The sequence below is a fragment of the Choloepus didactylus genome, chromosome X (genome assembly GCF_015220235.1).
Source record: "Choloepus didactylus isolate mChoDid1 chromosome X, mChoDid1.pri, whole genome shotgun sequence".
Classification (NCBI taxonomy): domain Eukaryota; kingdom Metazoa; phylum Chordata; class Mammalia; order Pilosa; family Megalonychidae; genus Choloepus; species Choloepus didactylus.
The window spans coordinates 60,431,619-60,454,248 of NC_051334.1; the positions used below are offsets into that span (position 1 = coordinate 60,431,619).

General features: G+C 36.5%; 1 protein-coding gene and 1 pseudogene across 7 annotated transcripts in view; one reads left to right on the forward strand and one right to left on the reverse strand.

The window, feature by feature from the left end:
- Positions 1-22,630, forward strand: part of KLF8 (Kruppel like factor 8) — a 575,849-nt gene that overhangs the window by 511,320 nt on the left and 41,899 nt on the right. The window lies entirely within an intron of this gene.
- On the reverse strand, positions 1,492-1,868 carry LOC119522730 (annotated as a pseudogene).

The following is a 22,630-nucleotide window of genomic DNA, read 5'->3' on the forward strand; positions in this document are numbered from 1 at the left end:
GTTGGGTTGGAGGGGTGTGAAGAGATGACTGAAGAATATTTGGAAGAAAAGCTATCATTATTTAACTGGGCATTAACAAGAGATCATTAAATCATTGTCTAAGAGTTATAAGGGACTGAGCAACTCAAGGTAGAAGCATACATTTCAATGGGCCCAGTTATCTGCAGGCACCTAGAGGTTTGCTGAAATCTGGGATGTGAAATAACTTCTGCTTACTTTGTTTCTGATTACAAAGTTAGTATGTGCTTACTGTAAGAAATTTAGAATATACAAATAAAAGCAAAAAAAGAGAAAGATCTTAATACTAAGAAATAACTACTATTACCATTATGATGTATACCCTTTCATATTTCTCCTGTGCATAAATGCAAATATTGACCTAAAATGTTTTTCTGTCAATGTAAACAATGACAGTGTCAAAAATTAGAAAATACTGAAACATATAGAATAAAACATAAAACTCTCATAATAAAATATTTAGTGTACACCTGTATGTAGATATTCATTTTCTCAAATGAAAATAAAATCATGGTGCAAAAGAGAAAGAATTAGGGTATAGAACTTGCTGGAGTGCTTGAACTTATCACCCCAGATCAATTTTCTTGTGTTCTATGGTCTGGACAATCAAGCAAGAAACTTCTACTGAGAAGCTATTTCATAGTAGACACTGGGACAGGCTTTATGGAAGAAAAATAAAAAATAAATCCTGCCTTCAAGTAGAAGACAAACACAGGAAAATATAAAAATAAGGAAAGAGATAAGAGATGAGGAACAAAGCTAAATACATCACAAAAACTTGTGCAGGGAACAAGACCTTAAAGGTTAAAAAGAGACTTTCTTATACACTGGAATGGGATGGAAAAGCTTCATGGAGTAAGATTTGAGTGAGTTTAAAGAATTGCCAGGGTGATAGGCTTTGAGTAATCCAGAGAATCAGTGGGAGCACCAAAACTCAGGAGGCCAATATAAATAAAAGCACAGAAGACGGGAACCTTAAGATGCCTTATAGAACAGTTAATAGAACATTTTGGCTAAGTTGGAAGACTGAGGAAAATGAGTAATTGTAGAAATTAAGTTTTGGCCACATGGTGGAAGGCCTTTAGTTTCAGGATAAGGAGTTGGAATTTAATCCTTTTGTCACTGGGTAATGAATGATAGTTTTTGAGTACATGACCAATTGACAATGCTTAACTTCAAAAGACAGTAAAAGGCATAGTACCTAGTCATCAGGAAGAATGTCCCTGGATTTTACAATCTTAGGCTAGAAGAAGGGACAAACTCTCTGATCACCTGACTGGGAGAAAACAAGACCATCCTGGCATTCTCACTGAGTGTGTGTATATATATATATAATATATATATTATATATATATATATTAACCATAAAATATGCTGTGTATGATTTATTTACTTTCACTGGGAAATTTCAATTCTCAGTTGAGTCATTTTTCTCTGGCCTCTTGTCCGGTTGTCATTGCAAGAAGGTTGCCCTCACTTGGAGCTGGTGTACTTGGTGACACTTTGGTGCCCTCCAATACAGCATGCTTGGCCAGCTCACCAGGCAGCAGCAGATGCATGGCTGCCTGGATCTCGTGGGATGTGATGGTTGAACGTTTGTTGCAGTGCACCAGGCGGGATGCTTCCCCAGTGATGCACTCAAAGATATAATTGATGAATGAGTTCATGATGCCCATAGCTTTAGAGGAGATGCCTGTGTCAGGGTGAACTTGCCTCAACACCTTGTACACATAGACAGAATAGCTCTCCATGCAGCTGTGCTTGCACTTACCATCTTTCTTCTGGACCTTTGTAACAGCCTTTTTTGAGCCCTTTTTGGGAGCAGGAGCAGACTTTGCTGGATCTGGCATTTCTGTGAAAAGACTGAGGCCACACAAAGTAAAACAACACCAACTATCAATACCACCCCATTTTTAACACATTGCAAGGTTGACAGTCATTTGTTCTCCCCCATGTAAAAACGTATTTGTACATTTTATCACAATTGTTGAGCTTTCTAGGTTTCACTAAGTTATACAGCCCCAGTCTTTATTTTCCCTCTTTTCTTCTCGTGTCCCACATGCCCCTAACCTTCCTCTTTCAACCATAATCACATTCATCTTTGTTCAGTTTACTTACATTGTTGTGCTACCATTACCCAAAATTGTGTTCCAAACCTCTCACTCCAGTCTTTTCCTATTGGTCTGTAGTGCTCCCTTTAGTATTTCCTGTAGAGCAGGTATCTTGTTCACAAACACTCTCACTGTCTGTTTGTCAGAGAATATTTTAAACTCTCCCTCATATTTGAAGGACAGTTTGGACAGATATAGGATTCTTGGTTGGTGCTTTTTCTCTTTTAGTATCTTAAGTATATCACACCATTTCTTTCTTGTCTCCATGGTTTCTACTGAGAAATCCACACGTAGTCTTATCAAGCTTCTCTTGTATGTGATGGATTGCTTTTCTCTTGTTGCTTTCAGGATTCTCTCTTTGTCTTTGATGTTTGATAATCTGATTATTAAGTGTCTTGGCATAGGTCTATTCAGATCTATTCTGTTTGGGGTATGCTGTGCTTCTTGGATCTGTAATTTTATGTCTTTCATAAGAGATGGGAAGCTTTCAGTGATTATTTCCTCTATTATTGCTTCTGCCCCTTTTCCCTTCTCTTCTCCTTCTGGGACACCCATGACACAGATATTCTTGCACTTCATGTTTCATTCAATTCCCTGAGACCCTGCTCATATTTTCCCATTTTTTTCCCTATCTGTTCTTTTGTGTGTAGGATTTCAGGTGTCTTGTTCTCCAGTTCCTGAATGTTTTCTGCCTCTTGAGATCTGCTGTTGTATGTCTCCATTGTGTTTTTCATCTCGTGCTGTGCCTTTCATTTTTATAGATTCTGCCAGTTGTTTTTTTAAACTTTTGATTTCTACCTTACGTTTGCACAGTGTTTTCTTTATATCCTTCATCTCTTTTGCCAAATCTTCTCTAAACCATTGACTTGGTTTTTTAATTGATTTAGCATATTTATTTCAAAATCTTTAACTGTTTCATTAAAGTGTAACAATATGTCCACTGTATCTCAATTGAGGTGTAAATTTGTTCCTTTGACTGGGCCAAATCTTTGTTTTCCTAGTGTGATTTGTAGTTTTCTGTTGTCTAGGCATTTGGTTTTCTTGATTACTCCAATCAGATTTTCCCAGACCAGAAGGGGCTCAGGTCTCAGAGGGGGCAATATTCAGTATCAGATTTTCCTGAGAGTGTGTCTTAGAAGATTGACCAACTTTTCTGTGAGACCTCTAGCCACTGTGCTTTTTCTAACCTGCCCAGCAGGTGGCACCTGCCACCCTGTCACTCCCCACTGGTGTAAAGAGATGTGTCCCCTTTAATTCTCAGCTTAAGTTGTTTCTGTTTTTACTGTTTTCCCCTAAGCCCTGGGGTCTGAGTTCTGAAGGGAGGTTAGGCACTGGAGCTGGGCCCCACCTCCTTCCTCTTAGGGAAAATACACCCCCTAAGGCATTATTTTCTGCACTTGAATTACTCCTTTGTTTCTCTGACTCTATTAACTCCACCCCTGTCTGATTCAGAGGGCTGTGAACCAAAAATGGCTGGGGCTTTTTCTCCACTGTGCCACTCAGGTTGAGAGAGAGAAAAAGGGAAAGAAAGCTCCTTTACAGATCCAGTCCATGGCCCTCCAGTTTCACCCATTGGCCAGAGATATCACCTGGTCTTCTGGGCTCTCTTTCCTGGGACACGGGAGTTTTCTGGCTCTGTAAGGTCAGCTGTCTCTAAAAGCCTCTGTATTTCTTTTAATTTAATTTTTTCCCCATCATCCCCACCTCCTCTCTACTGGGAGTGACCTCGGGGTACTTTGCTGCTTGTTAGGGGTTTGTCTATGTTTGTAGCTTGTATCAGCAGTCCATATTTGTTAATTCATACCTCAGTTGGTGCTAGGCTAAGCTACATTCACTTGCTCAGGGAATTCTTTCTCCCACAGTGAGGTCTTGCAGCTCAGCCTGCTGTGAGGGGAGGGGGCCCCTGGTGCAGTTCTGCAGTTTTTACTTCCAGCTTTTATGCTTCAATCTCAGCCATTCTACCCATTCCATGTTGGGGTACAATACATGGACAGTCACGGTTATCCCCCTGCAGTTGTTCCAGATTATTTGCTAGTTGTTCCTGGTTGTTTATTAGTTGCTCCAGGGGCTAACTAAATTCCACACCTCTCTATGCTGCCATCTTGGCCCTCCTGCTATTTGTCTTTTTATTGTTGACTTAAAGGATGTCTTTATATATTCTGGATTGAAAACCCTTACTGGATATATGGATTCCAAATATTTTCTCCCATTATGTAGGCTGTTCTTTCATTGCTTGTGCTTTGGGGTAAAGTCTAAGAAACCATTTCCTACCACAAGTTCTTGAAGATGCTTCATTACATTTTCTTCTAGAAGTTTTATGGTCCTGGTTTTATATTTAGGTCTTTGATCCATTTTGAGTTAATTTTGGTATAAGGTCCTCTTTCATTCTTTTAGATATAGATATCCAGTTCTCCCATGACCATTTGTTGAATAGACTCTTCTGTCCCAGGTGAGTGGACTTGGGAGCCTTGTCAAAAATCAATTGGGCTTAGTTGTGAGGGTCTATTTTGGAACTCTTAATTTGATTCTATTTGTCAATATATCTATCTTTATGCCAGTACCATGTTGTTTTGACCACTAATGCTTTGTAGTATGCTTTAAAGTCAGGAAGTGTGCATCCTCCAACTTTGTTCTTTTTTGAGGCCCCAGACCCTTCCAAATAAATTTGATCATTGGCTTTCCCATTACTTCAAAAATTGTGTTGAACCTGTACACTACTTTGGGTAGAATTGACATGTTAATTATACTTAGTATTTCAATCCATGAATATGGAAAGTCCTTCCATTTATGTAGGTATTCTTTGATTTCTTTTAGCAATGTTTTGTAGTTTACTGTGTACAGGTCCTTTGCATTCTTGGCTAAATTTATTCCTAGATATGTTTCTTTTAGTTGTTATTGTACATGGAATTTTTTTCTTGATTTTCTCCCCAGATTTCTCATTACTAGTGTATAGGAACACTCCTGATTTTGGTTTATCACTTTTATATCCTGCCACACTGCTGAACTCATTTTTCACTTTCTTTACAAAGTCCTTTGAAGCACAAAAGCTTTTAATTTTGAGGAGGTCCCATTTATCTATTTGTTTATCACAAATAGCTTTATCGTATATTTTTTTTGTAGATTTTTAGTAGCTTTATTGTAGATTTTTTTTGGAAATTTCTAGATATAGGATCATGTCATCTGCAGATAGTGAAAGTTTTACTTCTTCCATTCCAATTTGGATACCTTTTATTTATTTTTCCTGTTTAACTGCTCTAGGTAGAACTTCCAGCACAATGTTAATGAAGAACTGTGGTGACAGTAGGAACTTTGTCATCTTCCAGATCTTAGAGGGAATGCTCTCAGTCTTTTACTATGTGTATTATTTTAGCTGTGGATTTTCATATATGCCCTTTATCATGTTGAGGAAATTTACTTTTATTCCCATCTTTCAAAGGGTGTTTATCAAGAAAGGATGCTGGATTTTGTCAAATGCCTTTTCTATGTCAATCAAGAAGATCATAGGGTTTTCCCCTTCAATTTGTTAATGTGTTGTATTACATTAATTGATTTTATTTTGTTGAATGACTCTTGCATGCCTTGGATAAAACTGACTTCTTCATGATATATAATTTTTAAAATTTTTTCTTGGATTCAATTTGTTTGTATTTTGTTGAGGATATTTGCATTATATTCATTAGATAACTTGGACAGTAATTTCTTGTAGCACATTTATCTGCCTTTGGTATTAGGGCAATGTTGGCTTCATAGAATGAGTTGAGTAGTGTTCCCTCCTATTCATTTTTTTGGAAGAGTTTCAGCAAGATTGGTATTAATTCTTCTTGGAATGATTGGTAGAAGTCACCTGTGAAACCATGTAGTCCTGGGGCTTTCTTTATTGGGAGATTTTTGATGACCATTTCTATATCTTTATTTTTAAGTGTTCTGTTGGGGTCTTTTATTACTTCTTGAGTCAGTGTAGTTTGTTGTTTCTAAGAATTTGTTCATTTCATCTAATTTTTCTAATTTCTTGGCATACAGCTGTTCATAGTATCCTTTTATGATCCTTTTATTTCTGTGAGGTCAGTAGTGAGGGCCCCCTTCTCATTTCTGATTTTATTTATTTGCATCTTCTCTCTTTTGTTCTTTGTCAGTCTGGCTAAGGGTTTGTCAATTTTACCGATCTTTTCAAAGACCCAACTTTTAGTTTTCTTTTTTCTCTATTGCATATTTTAATTCTCAATTTCATTTTTTCTACTCTAATCTTTATTTCTTTCCTTCTGCTTGCTTTAGAATTAGTTTGCTGTTTTTTTCTAGTTCCTCCAGGTATGCAGATAGATCTTTGACTAAAGCTCTTTCTTCCTTGTTAATGTAAGCATTTAGGATATTAATTTCCCTCTCAGCACCGCCTTTGCTGCATCCTATAAGTTTTAATATGTTGTGTTTTTGTTTTCATTTATCTTGAGATATTTACTTTCCCTAGTAATTTCTTCTTGTTCCACTAATTGTTTAAGTGTATGTTGTTTAATCTCCATATATTTGTGACTATTCCTGTTCTCTGCCTGTTATTGACTTCCAGCTTCATTCCATTATGATCAGAGAAAGTGCTTTGTATAATTTCTAGCTTTTAAAATTTATTCAGACCTGTTTGGTGACCCAACATGTTGCCTATACTGGACAATGATCCATGAGCATTTGAAGAGTATATATGTCCTGCTATTTCAGGATGCAGTATTCTGTGAATATTTTTTAGGTCTAGTACACTTTTCATAATATTCATATTCTCTCTTTCCTTATTGATCTTCTGTCTAGATATTCTTTCTGTTGATGAGAGTAGTGTATTGAAGTCTCCAACTATTATTGTAGAGATTTCTATTTCTCCTTTCAGTGTTGCCAGTGTTTGCCTCAAATATTTTGGAGCACCCTAGTAGGTGTATATATATATATATATTTATGATTGTAATTTCTTCTGGGAGGATTGCCCCTTTTATTAATATATAGTGTTTTTCTTTGTCTCTTATAACAGTTTAGCATTTAAATAAATTTTGTCTGAAATTAGCATAGCTACCTCCACTCTTTTCTAGTTATAGTATGTGGAATATCTTTTTTTTTTTTTTTTTGAACCTTTTGCTTTCAACCTATTTGTGTCCTTGGGACTAAAATAAGTCTCTTATAGGCAGCATATGGGTGATCATATTTTTTTATCCTTTCTGCTAGTCTGTGTCTTTTGATTGGGGAGTTTAATCCATAAACAGTCTCAACATTATTACTGTAAAGGCAGTACTTTCTTCACTTATTTTACCCTTTGGCTTTTATATGTCATATCTTATTTTGTCCCTTTTTTTTACCCTTTTAGTTATCCTTACTGATATTCTTCATTTCCCCTTTCTTGAATTCTTTTTCAAGATGATTTTGGCTGTTCTAGCAAGAACTTTTATATTGTAACTTTTTGTTTTAAAATACTTTCAAATTTACAAGACAGTTACAAAAATAATACAAACCTCATACAGAGAACTCCAACATAACCCTCCCCCTCCCCATATACCCAGATTCATCAATTTTCACATTTTGCCACATTAGTATCATATCTATCCATCAATCTATCATTCCATGTGTCTATCCATCTATTTATTCATTTTCTAAAAACATAAGTATGTGTAATATGCATCATGCTCCTTGAACACTTAATACTTCCATGTTTATTTCCTTAAAACAAGGATATTCATTTATGTAACTACCATTGAGGATTAAATTATGTCACCCACAAAAGATATGTTCAGGTCCCAAACCCTGGTACTGTGGGTATGAAAACATTTGTAAATAGGACCTTATTATTTAAGCTGTGCCCAAACGGAATGAGGGTGGGCCTTAAACTCATATGCCTAAAATCTTTATAAGCAAAGGAAATTGGATGCAAAAAGTGAACTTATGGAGAGCAGAGTTGGAAGTCAATGCAACCCTGAAGAGAAAGGAGAGGATACAGTCATATGCATCTCCATGTAAAGGAAAAGCTAAGGAAGCCCAGGGAATTCTGAACAGCCAAAAGATACTGACTACAGGTGGAAGCAAGGCTTCTAGCCCCTGAAACCATAGGCCAATAAATTCCTGTTGTTAAACCAGCCTCTTGTATGGTTGTTTTAGCAGCTAAGAAACTAAAATCATGCCTTCTGTGCAGTTATCAAGTTCAAGAAATTTAATATTGCTATAAATTATGCAGTTTATATTCCAAGTTTTCATGTCCCAATAATTTCCTTTTTAGTTCAATTTTATTGAGATATATTCACATACCATACAATCATCCACAGTGTATAATCAATTGTTCACAATATCATCTTATAGTTGTGCATTCATCACAATTTTTGAACCTATTACTCCAAAAAATAAAAATAATAAAAATTAAAGTAAAAAAAGAACACCCAAAACAACCATTCCTCCATCCTCCCTATTATTCATTTATTTTTTATCCCCATTTTTCTGCTCATCTGTCCTTACACTGGAGTATGGAAGTGAGAGCCACAGTGTTTTCACAATCACAGAGTCACACTGAGTAAGCTATATAGTTATACAATTGTCTTCAAGATTCAAGGCTACTGGGTTGCAGTTCACATTTCAAATATTTCCTTCTAGCTATTCCAATACACTAAAAACCACAAAGTGATATCTATGTAATGCATAAGAATAACCTCCAGAATGACCTCTTGAATCCATTTGCAACCTCTCAGCCACTGAAACTTATTTTCTTTCATTTATACTCCCCTTTTGGTCAAGAAGTCTTTCTTAATCCCATGACATTGGGCCCAGGTTCATCCCTGGGAAACATGACCCCTGTAGACAGGGAGATTTACACTCCTGGGAGTCATGTCCCACATATGGGGAGGGCAGTGAGTTTATCTGCCAAGTTGGCCTAGAGAGAGAGACCACATCTGAGCAACAAAAGAGGTTCTCTGGGGATGACTCTTAGGCACAATTATAAGTAGGCTTATCTTCTCCTTTGCATTAACATTGCTTCATAAGTGCAAGCCCTAAGATTGAGGTTCCTCTGTGATTTCTTTTACCAATTTCTTGTAATTTGCTGTGTATAGGTCTTTTGTGGTCTTGGTTAAGTTTATTTCTAAATATTTCTTTTGGTTGCTATTGTAAATGGAATTTTTTTCCTTGGTTTCCTCCTCACATTGATCATTACTAGTGTATAGTAGCACTACTGATTTCCACATGTTCATCCTGTACCTTGCCACCTTGCTATATTCATTTATTAGCTCTAGTAGCTTTGCTGTAGATTTTTCAGAATTTTCTACATATACGATCATGTCATCTGCAAACAGTGAAAGTTTTGCCTCTTCGCTCCAATTTGGATACCTTTTCTTTTTCTTGCCTAATTGCTGTGGCTAGAATTTCCAGCACAATATTGAGTAACATTGGTGATGGTGGGCATCCTTGTCTTGTATTATATTGAAGAAGGTACCTTTTATTCCTATCCTTTTGAGCATTTTCATCAAGAAAAGATGTTGAATTTTGTCAAATGCCTTTTCTCCATCAATTGAGATGATTATGTGGTTTTTCTGCTTTGATTTATTGATGTGGTGTATTACATTAATTGATTTTCTTTTGTTGAACCAGCATTACATACCTGGAATAAATCACACTTGGTCATGGTTTATAATTCTTTTACTGTGCTGCTGGATTTGATTTGTGAGTATTGTGTTGAGGTTTTTTGCATCTATAGTTACTAAATAGATTGGTGCATAATTTTCTTTTCTTTTTTTTTTTTTCTTTTTTTTTTTTTTTTTTTGCAGTATCTTTACCCAGCTTTGGTATTAGGGTGAGGTTGGCTTCATAGAATGGCTTAGATAGCTTTCCCTCCTCTTCAGTTTTTCTGAAGGGTTTGAGCAGGATTGATACTAATTCTTGAATGTTTGGTAGAATTCTCATGTGAAGACATCTGGTCCTGGACTTTTCTTTCTTGGGAGCATTATGATGACTGATTCAATCTCTTTACCTGTTATTGGTTTGTTGAGGACATCTCTTCTTGAGTCAATGTGAGTTGTTCATGCTTTTATTGGAAGTTGTTTATTTCTTCTAAGCGGTCTAGTTTACTCACATATAGCTGCTCATAGTATCCTCTCATTAACTCCTTTATTTCTGCAGGGTAAGTAGTTATGTCCCTTTTTGCATTTCTGATTTTATCTTGTTGTATGCTTTCTCTCTCTCTCTCTCTCTCTCTCTCTCTCTCTCTCTCTCTCTCTCTCTCGTTAGCCTACTTAACGTTCCATCAATTTTATTTTCTTGGAGAACCAACTTGTGGTTTTGTTGATTCTCTCATTTTCATGTTCTCAATTTCATTTCTTTCTGCTCTGATCTTTCTTATTTCTTTCCTTCTGTTCGCTTTGTTTGCTTTGGGGTTAATTTGTTGTTCTTTCACTAGTTCATGGGTGAGCTGTTAATTCCTTGATTTTTGCTCTTTCTTCTTTTTTATTATAGGCATTTTGGGCAATGAATTTCCCTCTCAGAACCACCTTTGCTGCATCCTTTAAGTTTTTTTTTTTTTTTTGGTTAACTTTTTTTAACTTTATTTATTGAAAAATTAAAACAAACAACAGAAAAAACCCACAAAATTTCAAACAAAACAAAGCAAAGGATTAAGGAAAACAAATAATGTAAACTAACTATTTTGCTTCCAACATGTTCCTACCATAGCCCAAGAAAATTAACAAGCAATAACCAAACAATGGAATAAGAAAAGCAAATAATCTAAAATAACTACCTTGCTTCCAACATGTTCCTACAATACCCCAAGAAAATTAGCAAACCAAAATCAAAGGCATTAGAAAAACCAAATAACCTAAAGTAACTACATTGAAGCTAGTTTTTTAAATGCAATAGCTTTTTTTACTTTATCAAAAATTAAAAAAATTCAAACCAAACAAAACAAAACAATGAGAAAAACAAATAACTTAAAATAAGTGCTTTGCTTCCAATATGTCCCTACCATACCCCAAGAAAATTAACAAAACTTAATGAAACAAAGGCAGAAGAAAAACCAGATATTGGTTAATTTTTTAAATCATAATTTACCACAATTGACATGACCACCAGAATGTAAAGTCTATGAGGGCAGGGGTCTGTGCTTGTTTTGTTCAGTCTTGTATTACCAAGACCAAGAACAGTGCTGGTACTCCTCAAGCTCTCCACAAATATTTGTTTGAACAAATGAACTGATTTTGTCATCTATAAATCTTTTATTTTCTAATTAGAAGACATCTTTTATAGGATACCTGAATAATTGTTTAATTCTTTGGGAAACTACTTTCTGTAAAGATGTTTTTTTTTTTAAATGCAATTTTATTGAGGTATATTCACACACCATATAATCCATCCAAAGTATACAATCAGTGGCTCACAGTATCATCATATATCTGTGTATTCATTGCCACAATCAATTTTAGAACATTTGGAAAAATAAGTTTTTAAACTCTATCTTGAAGGATGTATCAGTGAGGTTTTTTTTTTTTAACCTAAAATAACTACTTTACTTCCAACTTCTTCCTACTCTACCCAAAGAAAATATATAGACTTAAAACCAGCAAAGGAGTAATAAAGACAGGTAACCTAAGATAGCAATATTTCTGTGAACTTGTTCCTACTATACCACCAGAAATTAACAAACAATAGTCATTCCTGGGCATTCCCAGAACATTAAATTTACCCACAATAACTTATCTGTTCTTATTAGGTTATTGTTCCCCCTTCACTAATTGCTATTGCTAGGTCCCCTACATTCTACATTACAAACCATTTATTTTACATTTTTCAGTGTTCACATTAGTGATAGCTTTTAATATTTCTCTTTTTGTGCCTGGCTTATTTCATTCAGCATTATGTCTTCAGGGTTCACCCATGTTGTCATATGTTTCAAGACATCGTTCCTTCTTACTGTCATGTAGTATTCCATTGTGTATATACCACATTTTATATATCCACTCATCTACTGTAGGACATTTGGGTTGTTTCCATCTCTTGGCAATTGTGCATAATGCTGCTATTAGCATTGGCATGCACATATCTGTTCAGGTCACTGCTTTCAGATCTTCTGAGTATATCCCAAGAATGGCAATTGCTGGATCAAAGGGTAACTCTATATCTAATTTTCTAAGGAACTGCCAGACTGTCTTCCAGAGTGGCTGAACCATTCTACAGTCCCACCAACAATGAATAAGAGTTACAATTTCTCCACATCCTCTCCAGCATTTGTAGTTTACTGTTTATTTAATGGCATTCATTCTAATTGGTGTTTGATGGTATGTAGTTATGGTCTTAATTTGAATCTCTCTAATAGCTAATGAAGCTGAAGATTTTTTCATGTGTTTTTTGTCCACTTGTATTTCTTCTTCAGAAAATTGTCTTTTCATATCTTTTGCCCATTTTATAATTGGGCTGTCTGTACTATTATCATTGAGTTGTAGGATTTCTTTATATATGCAAGATATCAGTCTTTTGTCAGATACACGGCTTCCAAAAATGTTTTTCCCATTGAGTTGGCTGCCTCTTCACCTTTTTGACAAATTCCTTTGAGGTACAGAAACTTCTGAGTTTGAGGAGTTCCCATTTATCTTTATTTTCTTTTGTTGCTTGTGCTTTGAGTGTAAGTTCTAGGAAGTGACCTCCTAATACAGGGTCTTGAAGATGTTTCCCTACATTACCTTCTAGGAGTTTTATGGTACTGTATTTTATATTGAGGTCTTTGATCCACTTTGAGTTAGTTTTTGTGTAGGGTGTGAGGTGGGGGTCCTCTTTCATTCTTTTGGATATGGATATCCAGCTCTTCCAGCCCCATTTGTTGAAAAGACTATTATGTCCCAGTTCAGTGGCTTTGGGGGACTTATCAAAGATCAGTCAACCATAGATACGGGGGTCTATCTCTGAATTCTCAGTTGAATCCCATTGATCAATATGTCAATCTTTGTGCCAGTACCATGCTGTTTTGACTACTGTGACTTTTAATAAGCTTCAAAGTCAGGGAGTGTAAGTCCTCACAGTTCATTTTTCTTTTTCACAGTGTTTTTAGCAATTTGAGGCATCTTCCCTTTCCAAATAAATTTGATAACTAGCTTTACCAAGTCTGCAAAGGAGGTTGTTGGAATTTTGATTGGGATTGCAGTGAATCTGTGGATGAGTTTGGGTAGAATTGACATCTTCATGACATTTAGCCTTCCTATCCATTAACATGGAATATTTTTCCATCTTTTAAGGTCCCTTTCTATTTCTCTTAGCAGAGGTATGTAGGTTTCTTTGTATGGGTCTTTTACATCTTTGGTTAAGTTTATTCCTAGGTACTTGATTTTTTTAGTTGCTATTGAAAATGGTATCTTTTTCTTTTTTTTATTCCATTTTATTGAAATATATTCACATACCATGCAGTCATACAAAGTGTACAGTTGTTCACAGTACCATTATATATTTGTGCATTCATCACAAATTAACTTTTGAAGATTTTCATTACCACACACCCAAAAATAATAAGAATAAAAATTAAAGTGAAAAACAAAAATTAAAGTAAAAAAAGAACACTGGTTGCCTTTCTTTTTTTGCCCCCATTTGTCTACTTATCCATCCATAAACTGAACAAAGGGGAGTGTGATCCATATGGCTTTCCCAATCACATTTTCACACCTTGTATGCTACATTGTTATACAATCATCTTCAAGATTCAAGGGTTCTGGGTTGTAGTTTGATAGTTTCATGTATTTACTGTTACCTATTCCAACTCATTAGAACCGAAAAAGGGTTATCTATATTGTGCATAAGAGTGACCACCACAGTGACCTCTTGGCTCCTTTTGGAATCTCTCAGCCACTGAAACTCATTTCATTTCATTTCACATTTCCCTTTTGGTCAAGAAGATTTTCTCCATCCCACAAGGCTGGCTCTAGATTACTCCCCAGGAGTCATATTCCACATTGCCAGGGAGATGTACACCCCTGGGTGTCAGATGCCATGTATGGGGGAGGGCAGTGATTTCACCTGCCAAGTTGGCTTAGCTAGAGAGAGAAGGCCACATCTGAGCAACAAAGAGGCATTCAGGAGGAGACACTTAAGCACAATTATAAGCAAGCCTAGCCTCTCCCTTGCAGTAACAGTCTTCCAAGGGCAAGTCCCATGATAGAGGGCTCACCCCATCAAACAACCAGTACCCAATATCTGTGAGCACATCAACAACCATCGAGGTGAGGAAAACCAACACCCCTGCATTCTCCCCCAGCTCCTCAGGGGGGACTCTGCATATTTTTTCATTTTTTAAAAACTTAACTACTAACTATATCAAAAAAAAAATTTTTAAAACATACAATCAAAATCCATTTCAAGCAAACCAAAACAAGGGAATAAGAAAAAGTCAACTAACCTAAAATAACTACTTTACTTCCAACATGATCCTCCTCTACCCCAAGAAAATAACCTAATATAGCAACATTTCTGTGAACTTCTTCCTACCATACCCACCTGAAATTAACAAACCATGGTCATTCCTGGGGATTCCCAGAACTTTACATTTACCCATGATAGCTTATCTGTTCTTATTGGGTTATCATTCCCCCTTCATTAACTGCTCTTTATAGCTAGGTCACCTACATTCTACATTATAAACCATTTATTTTACATTTTTCAAGGCTCACATTAGTGGTAGCATATAATATTTCTCTTTTTGTGCCTGGCTTATTTTGCTCAGCATTATGTCTTCAAGGTTCATCCATGTTGTCATATGTTTCATGACATCATTCCTTCTTACTGCTGCCTAGTATTCCATTGTGTGTATATACCACATTTTGTTTAGCCATTCATCTGTTGAAGGACCTTTGGGTTGTTTCCATCTCTTGGCAATCATGAATAATGCTGCTATGAACATTGGCATGCAGATATCTGTTCATGTCACTGCTTTCAGATATTCCAGGTATATATCAAGAAGTGCAATTGCTGGATTGAAGGGTTACTCTATATCTAGTTTTCTAAGGAATTACCAGACTGTCTTCCAGAGTAACTGAACCATTCTACAGTCCCACCAACAATGAATAAGAGTTCCAATTTCTCCACATCCTCTCCAGCATTTGTAGTTTCCTGTTTATTTAATGGCAGCCATTCTAATTGGTGTGAGACGGTGTCTCATTGTGGTCTTAATTTGCATGTCTCTAATAGCTAGTGAAGCTGAATTTTTTCATGTGTTTTTTGGCCATTTGTATTTCCTCTTCAGAGAACTTTTTCATATCTTTTGCCCATTTTATAACTGGGCTATCTGCACTATTGTCATTGAGTTGTAGGATTTCTTTATATATGCAAGATATCATGTCAGATACATCATTTCCAAAAATTTCTTCTCATTGAGTTTGCTGCCTCATCACTTTTGACAAATTCCTTTTAGGTACAGAAACTTGTAAGTTAAGGAGTTCCCATTTGTCTACTTCTTTTGTTGCTTGTGCTTTGGGTATAAAGTCTAGGAAGTGACCACCTAATACAAGGTCTTGAAGATGTTTCCCTACATTATCTTCTAGGAGTTTTATGGTACTGTCCTTAACATTGAGGTCTTTGATCCACTTTGAGTTAGTTTTTGTGTAGGATTTGAGGTCAGGGTCCTCCTTCATTCTTTTGGATATGGATATCCAACTCTTCCAACCCCATTTGTTGAAAAGACTGTTATGTCCCAGTTCAGTGGCTTTGGGGGCCTTATCAAAGATCAGTCTGCCATAGATCTGGGGGTCTATCTCTGAATTTTCCATTTTATTACATTGATCAGTGTGTCTGTCTCTGTGCCAGTACCATGCTGTTTTGACTACTGTGGTTTATAATAAGCTTCAAAGTCATGGAGTATAAGTCCTCCCACTTCATTTTTCTTTTGTAGAGTGTTTTTAGCAATTCAAGGCATCTTTGCTCCCCAAATAAACTTGATAACTAGCTTTACCAAGTCTGCAAAGGAGGTTGTTGGAATTTTGATTGGGATTGCAGTGAATCTGTGGATGAGTTTGGGTAGAATTGACATCTTAATGACATTTAGCCTTCCTATCAGTGAACATGGAGTATTTTCCCATCTTTTAGGGCCCCTTTGTGTTTCTTTTAGTAGAGTTATGTAGTTTTCTTTGTATAGGTCTTTTACATGATTGGTTAAGTTTATTCCTAGGTAACTTGATTTTTTTAGTTGCTATTGAAAATGGTATGTTTTTTTGAGTGTCTTTTCACTGCATTCATTTCTAGCATATAGAAACATTACTGACTTACGTGCATTAGTCTTGTATCCTGTTACTTTGCTAAATTTTGTTTTTTAGCTCTAGTATGTGTAGTATCAATTTCTCAGGGTTTTCAAGATATAATATCATATCATCTGCATATAACAACAGATTTACTTCTTCCTTTCTAATTTGGATGCCCTGGCTAGCACTTCTAGCACAATGTTGAATGACAGTGGTGATAGCAGGCATCCTTGTCTCATTCCTGATCTTAGAGGGAAGGCTTTGAGTCTCCTGCCTTTGAGTACTATGCTGGCTCTGGGTTTTTCATATATGCTGTTTATCATACTGAGGAAGTTTCCTTCAATTCCTACCTTTTGAATTGTTTTTTTATCAAATAGGATGTTGGATTTTGTCAAATGCTTTTTCAGCATCTATTGAGATGATCCTTTGATTTTTCTCTTTTGATTTGTTAATGTCTTGTAATATATTCATTGATTTTCTTATGCTGCATCATCCTTGCATGCCTGCAATGAACCCCACTTGATCATGGTGTATGATTTTTTTAATGTCTTTGGATTTGATTTGCAAGTATTTTGTTGAGAATTTTAGCATCTATATTCATTAGGGAGATTGGCCTGCAGTTTTCCTTTTTTGTAGCATCTTTGCCTGGTTTTGGTATTAGATTGATGTTAGCTTCATAAAATGTGTTAGGTAGTGTTCCATTTTCTTCAAAGTTTTGAAAAAGTTTAAGTAAGAGTGGTGTCAGTTCTTTTTGGAAAGTTTGGTAGAATTCCCCTGTGAAGCCATCTGGCCCTGGTCATTTATTTGTGGGTAGTTTTTTGATGACTGATTGGATCTCTCTGCTTGTGATTGGTTGGTTGAGGTTTTCTATTTCTTCTCTGGTCAGTCTAGGTTGTTCATATGTTTCCATGAAATTGTCCATTTCATCTACATGATACAGTTTTTTTGGCATACAGTTGTTCATAGTTTCCTCATAATTTTTTTTAATTTCTTCAGGATCCACAGTAATGTCACCTTTTTCATTCATTATTTTGTTTATATGGGTCTTCTCCCTTTTTTATTTTCTCAGTCTAGATAGGGGCTTGTCAATCTTGATCTTCTCAAAGAACCAACTTTTGGTGTTATTTATTCTCTTTATTGCTTTTTTTTCTCTCTGTCATTTATTTCTGCTTTAATCCTTGTTATTTCTTTTTTTCTCTTTGGTTTAGGATTAGTTTGGTGCTCATTTTCTAGCTTCTTCAATTACTCCATTAGTTCTTTGATTTTAGCTCTTTCTCCCTTTTTGATGTATGCATTTAGTGCTATAAATTTCCCCCTCAGTACCGCTTTTCCTGCATCACATGGGTTTTGATATGTTGTCTTCTCATTTTCATTCATCTCTATATATTTAGCAATTTCTCTTGCTATTTCTTCTTTAACCCACTGATTGTTTAGGAGTGTGTTGTTTAACCTCCAGGTATTTGTGAATTTCCTAAGTCTCTGATGGTTATTGAGGTCTAATTGTATTCCATTGTGGTCAGAGAATGTGCTTTGAATAATTCCAATTTTTTTAAATTTATTGAGGCTTGTTTTATGGAACAGAATATGATCTATTCTGGAGAAAGTTCAGTGATCACTAGAGAAGAATGTATATCCTGGTGATTTGGGATGTAATATTGTATATATATCCATTAAATCAAATTCATTTGTCAGATTGTTTAGGTTCTCAATGTTTTCATTGGTCTTCTGTCTGCTTCATCTATCTATAGGAGAGAGTGATGTGTTGAAGTCTCCCACAATTATTGTGTAAACATCAATTGCTTCCTTTATTTTTGCCAGTGTTTGTCTCATGTATTTTGTGGCACCTTGATTGGCTGCATAAACATTTGTGATTATTATTTCTTCTTGTTTTATTGCCCCTTTTATTCATATGTAGTGGCCTTCTTTGTCTCTCATAACATCCTTGCATTTAAATTCTGTTTTATCTGAGATTCATATTGCTGCTCCTGCTTTCTTTTGGCTGTAGCTTGCATGTAGTATTTTTCCGTCCTTTCACTTTCAATTTCTTTGTGTCCCTGTGTCTAAGATGAGTCTCTTGTATGCAACATATTGATGGTTCATGTTTTTAATCCATTCTGCTAATCTATATCTTTTAATTGGGGAGTTTAATCCATTTATATTCAATGTTATTACTGTGAAAGCATTTCTTGAATCAGCCATCTTACCCTTTGGTTTATGTTTGTCAGATATATTTTTCCCTCTCTTTCTTAATGTCCTTTAAGGTACCTATATTAAATCTCTTTAGTATTGAAACTTTCTCCATTTTTCTCTCTCCTTTCTTTGTCTATTTGTAAGGCTCCCTTTAGTCCCTCAAGTCAGTCAGGTCTCTTGTTAGCAAATTCTCTCAGCATTTGTTTGCCTGTGAAAAATTTAAGCTGGATAAAGAATTCTCTCTCAGAATTTTAAATATGTCATACCACTGCCTTCTTGCCACCATGGTGGCTGCTGAGTAGTCACTACTTAGTCTTATGGTGTTTCCTTTGTATGTGGTGAATTGCTTTTCTCTTGCTGCTTTCAGAGCATGCTCCATCTCTTCTGTATTTAAGAATCTGATCAGAATATGTCTTGGAGTGGGTTTATTTGGATTTATTCTATTTGGAGTTCACTGGACATTTATGATTTTTGTATTTATGTTGTTTAGAAGGTTTGAGACACTTTCCCCAACAATTTCTTTGAATACTCTTCCTAGACCTTTAACCTTCTCTTCCCCTTCTGGAACACATTGGTGTTTTATATTTGGGTGTTTTATAAAATCTATCATATCCCTGAGGTCTGTTTACATTTTTTCCATTTTTCCCCATTGTTTCTTTTGTTCTTTCACTTTCCATTCTGTCTTCTTTGAGGTCGCTGATTTGCTGTTCAGCTTCCTCTAGTCTTGTACTTTGAGTATCCAGAATCTTTTTAATTTGGTCAACAATTTCCTTTATGATTTTCTATTTTTCTTTTTGTTTACTCTTGCAAATTCTTCTTTATGCTCTTCCAGCTTCTTCTTCATGTCCTTTATATCCTGTGCCATGCTTTTGTTTTTCTTTAGTTCTTTGATTAATTGCTCCAAGTAGTGTGTCTCCTCTGATCTTTTGATTTGGGTGTTTGGGTTTGCATTATCCATATCATCTGGTTTCTTCATATGCTTTAAAATTTTCTGGTTTTTTTTTTTTTCAGCTCTTGGCATTTGCTTTACTTCATAGGGTTCTTTTAGGATATGTAGCCTTATTCAGTTATTTCTAATTTGTCAGATCTGCAGGTTTGTGGCATAACCTTTCTCTTACTAGCCAGCATGTGGTGCCCATGAGCCACTTATTCCCCTCAAGCCAGTTCTCCTCAACTTTGTCTTTGTGGTGAGTGGGGGACCAAATCTTTTGGCGGTCCAATTGGTGCACCACATTTGCATGTGTATTTGGTGCTGCCCATCCTGAATATTGGGCTGTGTCTGAGTGGTTAGGGAGTGAGGGTGGCTTTAATAATCAAACCTCTCAGGTGTTCCTGGAGATTTAAAGTTGTTCCAAGAGTCTAAACCTTCAGTTCAGTCTCACCTCAGTTTGTCCCTGCTACAGACCCACAAGTCCCTGCTATTTGTGTATGGTCCCTGAGACTTCTGAGTTGGTCCATCTTTGAAGCCGTGCCCTCCTAGGGCCTCTACTTAGGGAAGACTGTGCTATGTCGCAAGTGAGCACCATCCCTGTGCTGGTTTGAATGTATTATGTCCCCCAGGAAAAGCCATATTCTTTGATGCAATCTTGTGGGGCAGATGTTTTAGTGGTGATTAGATTGGAATCCTTTGAGTGTTTCTGTGGAGATGTGCCCCACCCAACTGGAGGTGATGACTCTGATTGGATAAGTTCCATGAAGGTGTTACCCCACCCATTCAGGGTGGGTCTAAATTAAATCACTGGAGCTATATAAATGAGCTGACAAACAGAAGGAACTCAGTGCAGCTAAGAGTGACATTTTGAAGAGGAGCTACAGCCAAGAGGGACACTTTGTGGAATGCACTGGAACTGAGAGAGGAGCTTCAGCTTACAGAGACATTTTGGAAATGGTCTTTGAAAGCAGACTTTTGCTCTGGAGAAGCGAAGAGAGGACAAATGGCCCAAGAACAACTAAGAGTGACATTTTTTGAAGAGCTGAAGCCTACAGAGGAATGTCCCAGGAAAAAGCCATTTTGAAGCCAGAACTTTGGAGCAGATGCCAGCCACGTGCCTTCCCAGCTAACAGAGGTTTTCCGGACACCATTGACCATCCTTCAGTGAAGGTACCCAATTGTTGGACATTTTATGGCCTTAAGATTGTAACTGTGTAACCAAATAAATCTCCTTTATGAAAGCCAATCCATTTCTGGTGTTTTGCATTCTGGCAGCATTAGCAAACTAGAACAATCCCCCAAGGGAAGTTCTGGGCCACAGGGCTGTGTAGGGGTATTCCCAACCTGCTGAAAGGATGGCTGTATGGGGCATGTTAATTTCCCCATTTTTGCACACCTCCACCTTTGTAGCTCTGAGACAGTTAGCTGTGGGTGCATGAAAAGTTATCCATGCCAGTTATTGTGGTGTGCACATGTGTTACTGGAAACACTTCCTGTCATGCTGGGTTGTTTGGCACAGCTCTGGGCTGCAGTGCCAATGCTGGGCAGGAGTTTTCCCTGCCCTCCGGGAAAATGGCTTTATGGGGCATGGTTATTTTCCCCTTTTCACTAACCTCTGATGCCTAGCTCTGAGGCCGTTAGCAGCAGGTACATGAAAGGCTATTATCTATGCCAGATATTGAGGCATGCCCACAGGCTGTGGGAATGCAGTTCCCACTGCAATTCACTGTGCAGTTCTCTCTAGTCCAACTCCAAATGCCAACCCCTGGTTTCCCCAGACCACAGCATGGCTGTCAGTTATCCAATAAGCTCACTCACTCATTTCTGAATGCAAACTCCTGGTTTCACCAAGTGCATAGTCCCTGTGGATTTAGCAGACTTTGTCCAGCTGGTGCATCGCTGGAACTGGTGTTCTGGGTCACTTTCTGTCTTTTATATAGTATTTTTCATGGAGATATTTTTTTGCCCTGTCTCTCCTAACCACCATCTTCTGGAAGCCCCTCTTAAGTTTTGATATGTTATATTCTGTTTTCCTTTGCCTCAAGATATTTACTAATTTCTCTTGTAATTTCTTCCTTGACCCACTGGTGGTTTAAGAGTGTGTTGTTTAGCCTCCATGTATTTGTGAATTTTCCAGCCTTCTGCCTGTTATTGATTTCCAACTTCATTCCACTGTAATGCAAGAAAGTGTTTTGCATAATATCAATATTTTTTAATTTTTTGAGACTTGCTTTGTGACCCAACCTGCTGTCTATCCTGGAGGATGATCCATGAGCACTTGAGAAAAATGTATATCTTGCTGTTATGGTATATAGCATTCTATCAATATCTGCTAAGTCCAGTTCATTTATAATTTTATTCAATATCTTGGTTTCCTTATTGATCTTCTGTCTAAATGTTCTATCCATTGATAAGAATGATGTACTGAAGTCTCCCACTACTATTGTGGAAGTGTCTACTTCTCCCTTCAGTTTTGACAGTGTTTGCCTCTTGTATTTTGGGGCACCAGATATTTATTATTATGTCTTCTTGATAGGTTGACCCTTTTATAAATGCATAGTGTCTTTCTTTGTCTCTGTCAATTGTTTTACATTTGATGTCTAATTTGTCTGATATTAGTGTAGCTACCCCTGCTCTTTTCTAGTTTTTGGTTCCATGAAATATCTCTTTCCAACTTTTCACTTTCAACCTATTTTTGTCCTTGGGTCTTGAGTCTCTAGTAGACAGCATAGAGATGGATCCTGTTTTTTTTTTTTTTTAATTGATTCTGCCAATCTATGTCTTTTGATTGGGGAGTTCAATCATTAACATTTAATGTGATTACTGTAAAGGCATTAATTTCTTCACCATTTTCTCCTTTTTGGTTTTAAAATTTACATATTTTTCTTTCTTTCTTTCTTTTTACTCTTTAGTTACCTTTACTGCTAATCTTCATTTCTACACTCTTCTCCAAATATCTCTCTCCTGTCTTTTCCTATCTGTCTGTAGCACTTTTTTTCAGGATTTCTTGTTGAGGTGGTCTCCTATTCACAAGCTCTCTGATTCTGTTTGTCTGAAAATATTTTAAACTCTCCCACATTTGTGAGGGCAGTTTTGCCAATTATAAGATTCTTGGTTGGCATTTTTTCTCTTTGAGTATCTTAAATATATGACACCCCTGCCTTCTCACT